This window comes from Pinus tabuliformis, chromosome 5_1 (genome assembly GCF_031772625.1).
Source record: "Pinus tabuliformis cultivar Carrire ecotype Pingquan chromosome 5_1, CPIR1, whole genome shotgun sequence".
NCBI classification, from domain to species: Eukaryota; Viridiplantae; Streptophyta; class Pinopsida; order Pinales; family Pinaceae; genus Pinus; species Pinus tabuliformis.
The window spans coordinates 1,973,615-1,983,959 of record NC_142305.1 but is presented as its reverse complement, the minus strand read 5'-3'; positions in this window follow the sequence as shown (position 1 = coordinate 1,983,959).

The window sequence follows — 10,345 nt, the reverse complement described above, 5'->3', positions numbered from 1 at the left end:
AAAATAATGCTTGAGGAGGCCCTTGAGAAACAAAGGAATGTGATGATGGATAACTTTGCTTAGATCCTTCAACAGTTTCCCACCGGCGTCGCATCCACATCTAACAGCCACTCTGGAGGCTCCAATCCTTTTAAGGTACAAGTAAACTTTTACATTCCCATATTTTAGGGCCAAATAGATGCAGACGTCGTAGATAAATGGTTAAATATGCTAGAAGGATATTTTTTTGTTCATGATTTTCTAGTCGGGAAAATATTACTTTTGCTCTTCTCAAAGTTGCCCCCAACGTCAAGGACTGGTGGGAGAAAAAGGATGAAAGTACGACCTCACTATTTTCAGCCTCGCCCACTTGGAATTCGTTCCAGGATGCCATCAAGGAGTAGTACTACCCTATTAGGAGCTATTAGGATAAATACATAAAGTGGACCACGTTGCGACAGGGAAGGGACCAAGATGTACTAGAGTTTACCAATATTTTTCATACCCTTCGCACGAAGTTGCGTATCAAGGATTCTGAGAAACATTTGATACTCAAGTATCATGATTGCCTGCACAGGTACATCCAGGACAACATGGAGATCATGGACATCTCCTCGCTCAGCACGATGTACCGATATGCTGTCAAGATCAAGCATAAGTTTAAATAGCAGAAGCGAGACTTTGGATCTGTGAATCTGAAGCAAGGGAAAGTTGCCCCCAAACCATAGAACAAAGAAAAAAGCCAAGGTAGGGCAACCCAGGACAACCCGCGAAAGCCACAAGCAAAGAACAACACGACAAAGCTGAAGAAGGACACGGGAAAGTGGTGTGAGTTCCATAAGAGCTCCACTCACAACAAAAGTGAGTGTCAAGCTAAGCAATCATTGGTGGCCGAGCTAAAGGCTTCAGAATCAGATGCATGTTACAACTCTAAGTCAGAACCTGACAAGGGGAATGGCAAAGGGAAGCAGATTATCAATGTGGAGCCCAATGCCATCATTTCCACCATGAAGATTCAGAAGGAGGAACCCAAAGATCCAGAGGAGGAGGAGTGCCTCTTCCACTCCTAGATGTGGGTAAAGGGTTCCCCGCTACAGTTCATTGTCGACAACGGGAGCCAAAAGAACCTCATTTAGCAGAGGTCATGAAGTGGTTGGGCTTACCGACCATAACACACCCACAACTATACACCACCAGGTGGCTTCACCAAGGACGAGATCTTCGCGTGAGACAACAGTGTCACCTTCCATACAACATCAAGCCCTTCACAAATGAGGTATTGTGTGATGTTGCTCCCCTTGATGTTTGTGATGTATTATTAGGCCAACCATACTTGTGGAAGTGACATGTTTTATATGAGTCAAGACCTTGCACTATTATCATTACCTTGGGAAATAAGTTGTACAGGGTTCCAGAAGTAGCACTGCCTACCGCCATCTCTTTGATTACTGCAAAACAATGTAGTAAGCTCATTTCCAAAACTGGAAAATTTGTTTTCCTGATGATACGCCCTCAAGGAAAGAATAAGACGGTGGACATGACCTCCAGACAGAGCCTCTCCGCATGAGAACAACAGATGGACAAGGTCATGGAGGAGTATGAGGACATCTTCATCTCCCCTGTACGGGTGCCTCTGCATTATCAAGTCAAGCACTCCATTGATCTGACCCTAGGTGCATCGTTACCCAATGGACCAATATATTGGCGCTTCATTTAGGAGAACGATGAAATCAAGAGGTAGATTCAGGAGCTGCTGTAGAAAGGTCACATCTGACTGAGTTCATCATCATGTGGGAGCCTGATTATATTGGTACAGAAAAAGGATGGGACTTGGAGACTCTATATTGACTATCGGGCATTGAACAAGATCACTATCTAAAATAGGTACCCGATCCCATGGATTCATGACCTTCTGGACCAACTCAAGGGGTAAAAATAGTTCAACAAGATCGAATTGAAGTTCAGATATCACCAGGTACCAATTGAACCCTCTGATGCATGGAAGACTGCCTTAAAAGCAAAGGAGGGCCTTCTCGAATCATTGGTTATGTCTTTCGGGTTGACGAATGCTCCTACAACCTTCATGAGGCTAATGGATGACATCTTGAAGCCATTCACCAACTCATTTGTAGTGGTATATTTGGATGAAATCCTGATCTTCAGCCAGAGTTGGGAAGAGCACCTCCACCACATCTGACGGGTTCTCCAAACACTGCAGCAACACAAGCTGTGTGCCAATTTGGAGAAATGCACTTTTGGCATGACCCACATTTAGTATATGGATACATTATTGATGAATGGGGGGTGCATGTGGATCCAGCCAAGATCCAAGTCATTCAGGATTGGCCAACCCCTACCACTCTGACAAAGCTCCACAACTTTCTAGGTCTTGCCAATTTTTACTACAGGTTCTTGTTGGGGTTCTCTCATATCACTTGGTCCTTGAGTAAAGTCACTAAAGGAGGAGCAAAAGAAAAATTCTTTTGGTCTGAATCTCAACAGGAGGCATTCACAAAGTTGAAACATCGCCTTTGCTTTGCACCAGTACTCAAATTACTAGACTTGCAACAACCATTTGAGATCGAGACAGATGCCTCTAACTATGCTATTAGGGCAGACCTTACTCAATAGGGGCATCCAGTGACATATCACAGTGAGACACTTTCAGACATAGTCTGGAAGTATCCCACTTATGAAAAGAGATGTATTCCCTTATGTAGGCCTGCCGACAATGGAAGCATTACATTTTGGGGAAGGAAATGGTCATCCACACAGACTATAGACCCTTGTAGTTCATAGAGGCACAAAGGAAGTTGCAAAATGATCGCCATCAGAAGTGGTCCACATACCTGCAACAATTCCATTTGAATATCAAGTACAAGAAGGGAAGCACCAATAATGTTGCAGACTGCCTCGGCTTACCACCGATCATGGCGTTAACCACCGTGCTCAACTCTTGTGGGCACAAGACTTCTGATTGTCCACTTCTCTACAAAAGCGACCCAGAATTTAGCCACACATACCAGACGCTCTTGGAGGGTCAGCAAGTTCTAGATTTTCACCTCCAGAATGCCCTGTTATGCCACCTGGGACACCTTTTTGTTCCTTCAAGTGAGCATGCCAAGATGATTTGGGAAGCGCACTACAGTCAAGCCGCTAGGAATTTCTGGGTCGAGAAAACAGTGGAAATACTACAAAAGTATTTCTATTGGCCGAATCTTCGACACGATGTCGGGAAGTACATCAAATCCTACACTACCTGCACCATTTCCAAACCGACCATCAAGAAGCAAGGCCTCTATGCTCCGTTGCCTACCCCTAATCGACCTTGGGAATCCATCTCTATGGATTACATGTCGAACCTTCCTTCTACTAAACATGGCAATGACTGTGTTTTTGTGGTCGTCGATAGATTCTCGAAGATGGCCATTATGGTGCTCTGCAAGAAGAATATCACAGCAGAAGCCATTACTAAACTCTTCTTTGAACTAGTGTGGGTACACTTTGGGATCTCATAGCCTATCATCTCAAATTGGGACAATAAGTTCCTCAGTACATTTTGGTCTAGTCTCTCGTCGATGTTGGACACCAAGCTCACTAAGTCCACAACTTTCCATCCCTAAATTGATGGCCAGACAGAGGTTGTCAACAAGATGATTGTACACATTTTGTGCATGTACAACTCAATGCATCCATGCACACGGGATGAGAGCCTCCCCTATGTCCAACACAGCTATAACCGGGCTCCCCACATTGCGACTAGCCACAACCATTTTCAGGCGGGCTTAGGATTCTAGCCACTATTTCCCATTGTTGTGGCCATACCATTTGTAGCTACTTAGGTAGATTTGGTTCATGTCCAGTCCGAAACCGATAAGGAAAACAAATTCATTGAGCACATCCAACACATCCACCAGCAGGTCCACGATATTCTGGAGAAATAAAATGCCAAGTACAAGCAATGACATGATCAACATCGGGTGCCACACAAGTTTCAGGTGGGTGACAAAGTCTGGTTGCATTTGTAGAAGGAACACCTTATCAGAGATTATCGAAAAATCAAACCACTCCGATATGGTCCTTACACCACTACCAAGGCTATGGGAGACAATGCATTTGAGCTCAGCATTCCCCCATTCCTTTGCCTACACCCAATGTTCAATGTGGACTGCCTTTGACCATACTCCTCACCATTGTTGGACATATCAAACATTGCAGAACAGCTCACACCTACAGATTTAAATCCAGACTTCATGGAACAATACACAACTGATCGGATCATGGACACGTAGATCAAGAACACCCAGCATTAAAGGATCCAACTATATCGAGTTGTCAAAGCAGGCCAACTCCTTCACCAAGGCAAGTGGCTCATCGAGGACCAAGTTCAACAGAAGTTTCCTCATCTCATGGAGGAACTCAACGCAATGGGGACCATTGCTTCCTAAGGGGGGAGGAATGATCCAAGTGGATATTGGTGGCCACTCTCCTATTCCACTTGGACTCCCACCATTGTTTCTTTCAGTTTTTTAGTTTCCTTATTTGTAGCACAATTTACTATTTTTGGCTGTTTTTTGGGTCCTGAACTTCCGGAGCCATTTTGAGGCCCTAAATGACATTTTTTCGGGAAAACTATGGCCAACAAGGGTGATAGATCAATGCTTTCCATTCAAAATTTGTATTCCTTGGATAGATATTTCTAACGAGGTATTGTGCATGTCAAACAAAGATCGTATGCCAAAGTTACGACCTCAGGAAGTTGATGTACCAATTTACTCAAACGAGGCCCATAGTTTGGTGCTTCATCTCCTAGGGTTAGGTTTTTGGATGTTTAGGGTTTTCCATTATTTCTCAATAATAAATGGGCCTTTGAGCCTCATTGTAACACATTTTAGAGGCATGTAGCTGCCACATCGCTTCTCAGAGATAATCTACCATCGCTCGAGCTAGTCTTATTTCCGTTTTGTTTGTAAGCATATTTCAGTATTTGATGTTAATGAAATGAAGTGTTATTTCTGATGCATCTTTATGGTTATATATGTAATTTTTTGCATTCTTGTTTAAATCTGGTTAAGAAAGGCCTCATGAATATGAGCTTCCATACACGCCAACCTTCTCTCCAAATGGTCTTGTTTGTCCTATATTCGCTTTTTCCCATGTTAGAGAGAAACCAAATTATCCATCATGCACCACTAGTTATGTTGTAAACCATTCATAAAGGCTATGATCTTATTGTAGCCATCATGCCGATCTTGAGCTAATTGTTGTATCAAAAATGTGACCTGACACAACTGAGCTTTGATAGAGTCAAATAGGAGGGGGGAGGTTGACTCTACCTGGAGACTTAGCTAGTTGCTAGACAACCTCCTCCCCAATATCCTGCTCTTCCACTGGATGCACTGATCCCATACCTCGATGATCTAGACTTATAAAGGAACACAAAAATAATAAATATAAGCATAAACACAAAGGTGCAACAGAAATAAAACTTCATTTCATTAATATCAAAGAACTAAAATATACTTACATACAGAATGGAAATAAACTAGATCGGGTGATGGTAGCTTCTATCTGAGAAGAGATGTGGCTACTACATGCCTATGAATTTTGTTACAGTGAGGCTCAAGGGCCTTTTTATTATTGAACAACAAAGGGAAACCTTAAACAACCAAAATCCTAACCCCGTGAGATGGAACACCAAGAGTTTGTCGGCCTTGTTGGGGTTAGTTGGGCAACAAACTTCTCGGGGTCATAACTTGGTCATATGATCTTCATTTGGAACATGCAATACCTTGTTGGAAATATCTCTTTGAGTAATACATGATTTGCAGAGAGCCTCTTCCTATGGCCATACGCATGTTGCAAACCTCAAAAAAATGTCATTTAGGGGGTCAAAACAACTTTGGAAGTTCAGGACCCAAAAAACTGCTAAAAATAGTAAATGCTGCTATAATCAAGGAATTGATGAAACTGACTTGAGGCATAGGTGGAATAGGCAGGTGTTCACCAATATACACCTAGTTCAATCCTCCCTCCTAGGAAGAAATGCTCCCCATTGCATGCAGAGCTTCCATGAGGTGAGGAATTTTTTTTTGAACTTGATCCCTCGTGAACCACTTACCTTGGTGAAGGATTTGGCCTGCTTTGACAACTTTATGTAGTTGGATCCTCTGCTAATGAGTGTTCTTGATTTGCATGTCCATGATCCTGTCAATTGTGGCTTCTTCGATGAATCTTGGTTTGAGCTATGTTCGTGTCAGCGGCTCAACAATGTCGAATGTGTCCAACAATGGGGGAAAGTATGGTCGCAACTAGTCCACATTGAATACTGGGTGCAGGCCAAGGAACGATGGAATTTTGAGCTCGAAGGAATTATCCCCTACAACCTTGGTGATGATGTACAACCCATATCGGAGCAGGTGAAGCTTGTGGTCAGACCAAGCGAGGTGCTCCTTCTATAAATGTAACCAAAATTTGTCACCCACCTAGAACTTGTGTGGCACCTAATGCTGATCAAGACGCTACTTGTACTTAGGATTTGCTTTGTCCAATATGTCATGGACTTGCTAGAAGATGTGCTGAATGTGCTCAATGAAGTTGTTAGCCCTGTCAGCTTCAGAATGGACATGATCTGAATCGACTTGAGTAGCTGCAAATGGTATGACCACATCAATGGGACATAGTGGTTGGAATCCCAACCCCACCTGAAAGGGGATGTGGCTAGTTGAGCTATGGATAACTCTGTTGTAGTTGTGTTGGACATTGGGGAGGCTTTCATCCCATGTGTGTGGACGCTTTGAGTTTTACATGCGTAGAATGTGCACGATCATCCTGTTGACAATCTCTATTTGGCCATCAGTTTAGGGGTGGAAGGTCGTGGACTTAGTGAGCTTGGTATCGAACATCAGCCAGAGTCTTGACCAAAATGTACTCATGAACTTGTTGTCCTGATATGAGATAATGGATTGTGGGATCCCAAAGTGTACCCACACTCATTCAAAGAAGAGCTTAGAAGTGGCTTCTATCGGGATACTCTTCTTACAGGCCGCCATAATGGCCATCTTAGAGAATATGTTGATGACCACGAAAATGCAGTCATTGCCATGCTTATTAGAAGGAAGGCCCAACATGTAATCCATGGAGATGGATTCCCAAGGCCAATTAGGAGTAGGTAAAGGAGTATATAGACCTTGCTTCTTGATTTTTAGTTTAGCAATGGAACAAGCAATATAGGATATGATGTACTTCCCAACTTCCCGTCAAAGGTTCGGCCAATAAAAATACTTTTGTAGCACTACCACTGTTTTCTCTAGCCTGAAATGTCTAGCGACCCAACTGTAGTGCGCCTCACAAATCATCTTGGCACACTTGCTTGAAGGAACACAAAGGTGTCCCAAGTGGCATAACAGTGTCCCTTGGAGGTGAAAATATAGAACTTTCTTTTCTTCCAAGAGCATCTGGTATGTGTTGTCAAATTCTGGATCGCTCTTATAAAGATGCAACCACCTCAAAGTCTCATGTCCACAAGAGTCAAGCACAGTGGTTAGTGCCATAATTGGTGGTTTGTTGAGATAGTCTAAAACATTATTGGTGTTGCCCTTCTTGTACTTGATGTTCAAATGGAACTATTGCAGATATGTGGACCATTTCTGATGGTGATTGCTCTGCAACTTTCCTTGTGTTTAGATGAACTGCAAGGGTCAGTGGTTTGTGTGGATGACTGTTTCCTTCCACAAAATGTAATGCTTCCATTGTTGACAAGCATGAACAATGGAATACATCTCTTTATCATAAGTGGGATACTTTCATACTGTATTTGAAAGTGTCTCATTGTGATATGCCACCAGATGCCCCTGCTCGGTAAGAACTACACCAATAACATATTCAGAGGTGCCTGTCTCAATTTCAAATGGTTGTTGCAGGTTTGGTAATGTGAGCACTGGTGCAGAGAAGAGGCGATGATTCAACTCGACAAACAACCTTTTGTTCAGATTCATACCAAAAGAACTTTTCTTTCACTCCACCCTTGGTGACTTGACTCAAAGGTCAAGTGATATGAGAGAATCCCAACATGAACTTGTGATAGAAATTGACAAGACCCAGAAAGTTATGGACCTCTATTAGAGTGGGTGGGGTTGGCCAATCCTGAATAACTTGTATCTTGGATGGGTCCACATGCATACCCCACTCATCAATGATGTACCCCAGATATTGAATGTGGGTCATACCAAAAGTAAATTTCTTGAAATTGGCACACAATTTGTGTTGTCATTGAGTTTGGAGGTCCTGTCGGATATGGCATATGTGCTCTTCCCAACTCTAGTTGAAGATCAAGATGTTGTCGAGGTACACTACCATAAACGAGTTAGTGGAGGGTCGCAAGATGTCATCCATCAATCACATGAAGGTTGCAAGGGCATTTTTCAACCCGAAAGGCATGACCAACCATTCAAAAAGGCCCTCCTTGGAATTGAAGGCGTTCTTCCACACATTGGAGGGTTCAATTGGTACCTAGTGAAAACTGAACTTCAAGTTAATATTGATGAAATATTTGGCACCCTTGAGTTGGTTTAGAAGGTCATTAATATGTGGGATTGGATACCTATTCCAAATAGTGATCTTATTCAATGCTCGATAGCCAATACAGAGCCTCCAAGTTCCATCCTTAATCTGTACCAACATGACCAGGCTCCCACGAGGTGATGAACTTGGATTGATTTTCCCTTTCTGCAACAACTCATGAATCTACCTCCTGATAGCATCATTCTCCAAAATATAGCGTCAGTAGATTGGTCCATTGGGTAGCGTCGCACTCATGGTTAGATTGATGCAGTGCTTGACTTGACAATGTAGGGGTACCCCTGTGGATGAGGTGAAGATGTCCTTGTACTCCTCCACGACCGTGTCTATTTGTTGTTGACGTTCGAAGGAGCCCTATCTGGAGGCTGTGGAGGTGGCCACAATCTTCTTCTTTCCCTGAGGGAAAATCATAAGGAAGACAAATTTACCAGTGTGGGAAATGATCTTATTGCATTGCTTCACAAAGATCAAAGAGATGGCGGTAGGCGATGCTGCCTCCGGTATCTTGTATAACTTATTCCCAAAAATAACAATAATAGTGTGAGTCCTAGACTCATACACAACCTAATGCTTCCACAAGTATGGTTGGCCCAATAATACATCACAAACTTCAAGAGGAGCAACATCACGCAGTACCTCATTTGTGAAGGGCTTAATGTTGTAGGGAAGGCGACATGGTTGGCTAACACAGAGATCTCGTCCTTGGTGAAGCCACCCGATGGTATATGGATGCGAGTGTTGCATGGTTGGTAGGCCCAGTCGCTTCATGACCTATGATGAAATGAGGTTCTTTTCTCTCTTGTTGTTGAAAATGAACTACAACAGAGAACCCTTCACCCACATCTATGAGTGTAAGAGGTGCTCCCCCTCCTCTAGATCTGTGGGATCAATCTTTTAGATATTAGCAGTGGCAACAGTACCACTAGGCTTCACATCAACAATATGCTTCCCTTTTTCATTTCCCTTGTCGAGTTCTGACTCAGAGTCAGAACATGCATATGATTCAGAAGCCTTTAGCTTAGCCACCAATGATTGCTTGGCTCGACACTCACTCATGTTGTGAGTGGAACTCTTATGGAACTTAGACCATTTTCTCATGTACTTCTTTGCCTTCATGGTGTTATTTTCTGATTGCAGCTTCCCCAAGTTGTCGTGGGTTGCCCTTGTTGAAATGTGGCAACAGTTTCTACCTCATTTAAGCTCTTCTACTATCAACATTCAAAAGGTCCTGATGATGGATTCTAGTTGGGATTTGAAACGTTGATGAAAAATGGTTTTTACTGTGGATTCTCCTATAGCTAAAAAAATATAAACCACAGATGTCTTAAATCCAGAATCATTTCCCTATACGGAGGGGATACATGGAGTGAAATCATTTTACTTGAAAAATTTAGAGTGAAGATAGCAAGAAGAGTTGTAGACCTTCAGTTTCTACCTCATTTAAGCTCTTCTACTATCAACATTCAAAAGGTCCTGATGATGGATCCTAGTTGGGATTTGAAACATTGACGAAAAATGGTTTTTACTGTGGATTCTCCGGTAACTAAATCTAAAAATATAAACCACAGATGTCTTAAATCTAGAATCATTTCCCTATACGAAGGGGATACATGGAGTGAAATAATTTTACGCGAAAAATTTAGAGTGAAGATAGCAAGAAGAGTTGCAGACCTTCAAGTTCTACCTCATTTAAGCTCTTCTACTATCAACATTCAAAAGGATGATGGATCCCAGTTGGGATTTGAAACGTTGACGAAAAATGGTTTTTACTGTGGATTCTCCGGTA